The sequence below is a fragment of the Dipodomys spectabilis genome, unplaced genomic scaffold (assembly GCF_019054845.1).
Source record: "Dipodomys spectabilis isolate Male_0828 unplaced genomic scaffold, ASM1905484v1 ptg000191l, whole genome shotgun sequence".
NCBI lineage: Eukaryota > Metazoa > Chordata > Mammalia > Rodentia > Heteromyidae > Dipodomys > Dipodomys spectabilis.
The window spans coordinates 1,824,236-1,830,959 of record NW_024870868.1 but is presented as its reverse complement, the minus strand read 5'-3'; positions in this window follow the sequence as shown (position 1 = coordinate 1,830,959).

Below are 6,724 nucleotides of genomic sequence, written 5' to 3'. Positions count from 1 at the left end.
GCCCTGTGCTCGGCTAATAATAATAATAATAACAATAATAAAACCCTGGTTTGGAATTTGCACCATTTTCCTGGCAGGCCTTGTATTTGAACTCAGCGTATGGATAATTCTGTGGCACTGTGGGTGAAGGGCAAAGGCTCACCGTGCTTGAAGATAAGAAATTCAGTGCAGTTCTCAGGACCTGAATTGAAGCCCCAGCACAGGAAAAAGTAATATTAACAAATGAGATCTATTTACATACATAGGTTTACTGTGTATGATGCTTATTACTCTTATTTATTTAGTATTATTACACATATAATATTTCTTTTATTACATCATATCACATAGAATATATCAGCATATGGATTATGCATCATCCTGAGACCCAGGACTTTCTCAGAGAAGGAAAAAATAAATATGTCAAAATTGGCTTCTTAATCCACGAATAAATTTTTGGCCATGCTGGGATTTCAACTCACAGCCTTCAATGGCCAATCCGTAAATGGGGTCACAGTCTTAGCACACCATCCACCAGCAAACTGAGCTGCCAGGAGTTCTGAGGACCTGTGATAAAGCCATAGGAGTGCCAGATAGATAGATGAATAGATAGATGGATAGATAGATAGATAGATATGTAGATATAGATTTGCATACAGAGAGATGGAATGTGAGGATATTAAATTATATATGTATATCTATATAATTACCAATTATTCATTACTAAATAGTGCCTCCATTTAATGAAGTATCAAGGTTGAATACTTATAAAAGCATTAATTAAAAGTTAGTCAATAGCCTTCTATTAAGGGAATTATACCATAGTTCTGGAATGGAAGATATAAATCCAATAATTTTTGTGTGGAATTCTAAAATAGAATCATGGATTAACTGCAAGTTTATTACTTTGATAATATTCCATTAACATTCCAATGAATAGGAAGGATGTCCTTCCATTTGTGTGTGGCAGTCCTATCAATTGGACTCCAGGCCTGGGTAGTTTACTTTGAATGCAAACCATTGGAATGACACCATGAAGATTTCAGATTGTTACAATTATAAAAAATAACAACAAGAAGAATAGAAACCCAGGAGCCATGGGCTCCTGCATGTAATACTAGTTCCTTAAGAGGCTGAGATGTAGAGAATGCCAATTTGAATTCAGCGGGGGCAGGAAAGTCTATGAGACTTATTTCTAAGATATCACAAGAAAAAATGAATGGAGCTGTGGCTCAAGGGCAGAGCACTACCCTTGAACAAAAGGAGCTCAGGGACAGGGCCTCAGCTCATAGTACAAACCCTGAATTGCCCCCCCCCCAAAAAGGAGGCAATAACTCCATGTCTCTGTATATGGATGCATGATGTATGGATGATGGACATTCAGCAGGTTGCCCATGGCCAGCCTCCCAACCTTGTCAAGCTGGGACAAGCCCTGAAGAGTACTCAGTCTGAGCCTACAGCTTGACCAAAGCATCCTTCTCTGCCATTTAATAGCTGAAGACTTATGTTCTGGCTGAAGTCTCCCATCGGGACACCTAGCAGCCAGCCACTGCCTAAAGGGAGACTACAGTTCCTAGACTGTAGGAGTTGTCGAAGTTTCTGGCTCCATAGTCTAGACCTCTGGGGCCTGGTGGCTCTCACTCATTTATCATTCCTCTTTGCTGAGTCTCAGGCTGGTCCCAAATCTTGGCAAAGATATTAAATAGTCAGCAATTTCTATGCCCAAAGGGGCATGCCAATAAATCCCACCCTCATAACTCCTGTTAGAAGTGAACCTTGGGCTGTGAATGTGGCTCAGTGGTATAGTGCTTACTTAGCACACACTAAGTCCTGGGTTCAATTCCTCAGTACCAAAGAAACAGAAAAAGCCAAAAGTTGCACTGTGGCTTAAGTGATAGAGTGCTAGACTTGAGCAAAAGAAGCTCAGGAACATACCCAGACCCTGAGTTCAAGACCCAAGACTGGCAAAAAGAAAAAAAAATGAGCCTGGTATGACATATTCTTGTGGGACTCAGAGGAGGGCCATGGTTATAGGTAAGAGGTAGGGTAGAGGGCAGTTGCTCGTGGCTCACCTCTGTAAGCAACTCAGGAGGCTGAGATCTGAGGATCCCAATTGGAAGCAGGGAAGTGTATATGAGACACGTTTCTCTAATTAAACACCCATAAAGCCAGAAGTAGAACTGTGGTTCAAGTAGTGCTAGCCTTGAGCACAAAAGCTCAGGAATCGAATAGAATCCATGCCATGAATTCAAACCCTAGGACTGGCACACACAACACACACACACAAACACACACACACACACACACACACACACACACACACACACACACACCAAGATAGAGCATTTGCCAGTCACCCTGCACAAGTTCCATCTCTAGCAACTCAATATTAAAAAAAAGAGGGATAAGGGAAGATAAGACTTGCTCCAGGAGGTGATATAACCAATGCCAAAATTCCACAGGAGTTCTAAGATGTGGATACAGGACAGAGAGCCTCAGGCAGAAGGTACAGCATGGGCAAAGGTCTTGAGGCGTGCTGTAGAACAGGTGGTGTGGGTGGAATGAAGGTTCTGTGGCTTCAGAAGAGTCTGGCAGGACATTCAATGCTGGGCCAAGGTTTGTACTTGAGTCACAGGGCAAAGGGTGGGGTCCCAGAATGGGGCCCTGGAGAAGAATAAATGGCTTTTCACCATGGACTCCTGCCATTTCTGGTGGCTGGAATCCTATTTTTCACAGCTCCTGACCCTCAGAATTCCTTTGCCTGGAGGAGTCAGTACAAACGCATAGAAGAACTCTTGCCTAAGAAAATCTTCTAGCCCAATGCCACCAGTGGCTCAACCCCTGTAAATCTTAGCTACTCAGGAGACTGAGATAGAGATAGTGGGTTAATCCAGCTCAGGTGAGGAAAATTAGTGAGACTCTTCTTGCCGATGAACTACCAAAAGCCAGGAATGGAGTTGTGGCTCAATTGGTAAAGAGCTGTCCTTGAGAGAAAAAAGTTAAGAAACCAAAGCCCAGACTCCTGAGTTCAATTCCCAGTACAGGCAAGTAAAAAATAAAGAAAAGCTTTCAAGAGCTCCTAGTCCACTGTGGTAAAAGGCCATATCAGCCAGGCCCCAGTAGCTCACATCTGTACTCCTAGCTCCTCAGAAGGTTGAGATGTGAGGATTGCGGTTCAAAGCCAGCCTGGGCAGGAAAGTCTGGGAGACTCTGATCTCCAAGGAACCTCCAGAAAATCAGAAGTGGCTCTGTAGCTCAAGTGTTAAGCTGAAGAGCTGGGGCACAGTGCCCAGGCCCAGAGTTCAAGCCCCATGACCAACACCTAGCCTGCTTGGTCTTACTCTGTGGTTCTAGGAAAAGTATTTTCCAGTGGGCCCCTGAGGGTCTCCCAATGTCTAGTTGTCCCATCAGTCTTCAGAGCAGCCTCTTTGGAGGTCTTTGCCTACAGAGTAGGCCACAGTATCAGAGAAGGGTCAAGCCTTGGGGCACAGAGGTCATCGGTCAAGTCATCAGAATGGCATCTGTCATGGGTGCAGTATGGATCTGAGCAGTAAAGCGATATACCAGGGTTCTGGGCTAGGAGGGGCAGGAGCTGCAATATGGTACAGCAGATAATGCCTACTCACGCAGGTATCACAAAAGTGCGAATCTGTCAGGCACACCTTTGATGGGTGTTGAGTTGGGCTTATGAAAGACTTGTAGGCTCAGGAATCCACAGGCGGCTGGCTGTTGCTTGTAGCAGTCACTACCCTGGAGTCCCAGGGCTTGGAGCCCTGCTTTCCTCAGGGGCGCTGGGACAGATGAAGGTCTGCAATCATGGGCCAACTACAAAGGAGCATCCATAGTGTCCTTCCCTTGGTCCTGTGGCCTCGTGCATGGATTGAGGGGCAGGTTCCATGGAACTTACTGCCATGACCCAGCCCCCTCAGCCCAAGAAGGACTTAGGGAGAAACCACTTGATTTGCATTGAGAGTTTACTATGATTATGCCTCAGGGCTTCCCACAGTTCTACTTCAGCTCATCATTAACATCTCTGTGTGTGTGTGTTTGTGTGTGTGCATGTGTGCATGTGCATATTGGTACAGGGGCTTGAATTCAGGGCCCAAGGTCTGTCCCTGAGTTTTTTCATTCAGGGCTAACACTTTACCACTTGACCCGCAGCTTTTCTTCCAGCTTTACATGGTTATTTGCAGAAGAGATTCTCACAGATTTTTCTAGCTGGGCTGCCTCTGAATGGCAATCCTCAGATCTCAGCCTCCTGAGGAGCTAGAAATATGAGAGAATGAGCTATTAGTAAGTATCTGACCACACTTTCCTTCTTGGCTAAAACAGAGTGCCTCTCTTTCCCAGCCGAGCACCTATGTACAGCTACCCCTCCTACCTCAAGCTTCAGACAAAACATATCCTCCAGTGAGGACAAAGAAATGGGATCAGGTTTGAGCTTTATGTTCTTCAAAAAGTCAGGGGCTGCTAGGAGCTGAGGTAGAGGTCAGAGAACTAGGCCAGGGCAAGTAGACAGCTGTTAAAACAGATGAGCATATGAAAAGACATCCTTGCAGCTGGGTGTCAGTTGCTTATGCCTATAATCCTAGATACTCAAGGCTGACACCTGGGGATCAATCAAGTTTCAAAGCTAGCCGGGGCAGACTTTTATCTCCAATGAATAAAGCACCAACCTTGTGCAAACAAGCTAAAGGATAGCACCAGGGCTCTGAGTTCAAACCCCGGTACACACACACACACACACACACACACACACACACACACACACACACACACACACACACACTAACATCCTTTGCAGGTGCCAATGTCTCATACCAGCAATCCCAGCTCCTCAAGAGACTGAGCTCTTAGGATGGCAGCTTGAAGCCAGCCCAGGCAAGAATGTCTGTGAGTCTCTTATCTCTACTAAACTACTAAAAAAGATGAAAGGTGAACTCTGATTCAAGTGGTAGAGATTTAGCTTAGGGACAGTGCCTCGGCCCTGAGTTCCAGCTCTGAGATTTTTTTTAAATAAACACCCTTTGCCATCCTCAACCCCACAGGCCATAAATCCAGATTTTGGTCATCCTAGATCTCACTTCCGTTCCTGCCACTTCCACAGCACTGCCACAAGTTGCCGGTGTGTGACTAGCACTGTGTTAAGAATTGAACTTATACAAGGGAGACATAGCAGGTCAAGGCTAACGCCCCAGAACATTGAGGTACTGGCCATACCAGTCTCTCACCCCCTCTTCCCTGGCCCTGGAATCTAGTCTGTGCCTCTGTATTATGGTTATCTGGAATTGTTTAGAAGGACCTGAGAGGCCCAGCTGGGTTGGGGGAAGATAGACTTTCCTGCGATAAGGTACGTTTACATTTCCTAGACACCAATGTATACTTCCAAGACACCTTGGCCTCACCTCCCATGTAGCCCCAGATCATCCTTGTTTGGGCGGCCTTCAGGCAGCTATCAGGCTGATGTTGGCCAGAGCCATTGGCAACCACCCTTCCCCCACTCCACTTCCAGCCTGCTAGGAGGGACATGCATCCAGAGGCCCAGCTGAAGAAAAGGAAAGGACATGGCATGACTGAGCCCCTCCCCTCTAGGGGCAGGGGAGAACCTATTCCAGCTGGCCCTGTTGACCCAGAGTCCTCTGGAAGCGGCCAAAGTTATGGACAGCTGGACTTGGGCCCCAATGAAAAGCTGGAATATACAGGTCTCTGGCAATTTAGGACTCATTATAGACCCTGATAGAGGGCTAAAGGCAGGGTGCCGTGGAGGAGGGGCTCCCTCTGAGGTCAGGAAGAGGCTGACAGGCGCCCAGGAAGGGGACAGAGAAAGATGAGGGAAAAATACACACACACACACACACACACACACACACACAGGGGGTAGTCCAAGGCCTCAGCAGTCCCTGAACACCTGAACATCCCAATCCCCAAGAAGATAGCACTACCATCCTCAAGCCAATTGTAGACAAAACTCAGAGTCTCTCACACGCCTGGAATGGATCATAACACAGCATGGCATTTCCTACTGTACACACTGCTATGCAGAAATTCAGCTACCTTATTTTTGGTTGTTGGTCATGGGGTTTGAACTTTGGGTCTGCACACAGTCCTTTAACTCTTCAACTGAAGGTGTGTGCTCTACCATTGGATCCACAGCACAACTTGTGGCTTTGATCCACGATCCTCAGATCTCAGCCTCCTGAGTAGCTAGGATTACAGTTGTGAGCCACTGGCAGCACCCGGGTTCAGTTACCTTCTTATACCCAGGGGAAACTCAACTTGGCAGGCTACAAATCACATGCCATCCTTCACTTCAGACTTTGACACCAGCATTCCAAACCATACTTCCATGGATGGAGAGAATAAAATTGAAACTACCCTCCCACCCCTGCTCCCATTCACCCCACTCCCTGCCTAAGACAGGCCACAACCTCTGGAGTTCTTGGTAAGGCAATGCCCACCCTACTGTGATTTCACACTTGGGAAAACCTTGGGAGATCTTAGAAATTTCTGTACATTGAGGCGAGCACCTGGTCTCCCAACCACAGCACCCCCACTCCTTCACCATCTCTTGAAGGCAAGGGGTGTCTTTCTGGTTTTTTTTGGTTGAGGGGCTTGAACTCAGGGCTTGGGTACTGTCTCTGATGATGATTTTTGCTTAAGGCCAGTGTTCTACCATTGAGCCATGGAGCCACTTCCAGTTGGAGTTTGGAGATGAGACGCTATGTGACTTTCCTGCCTGGGCTGG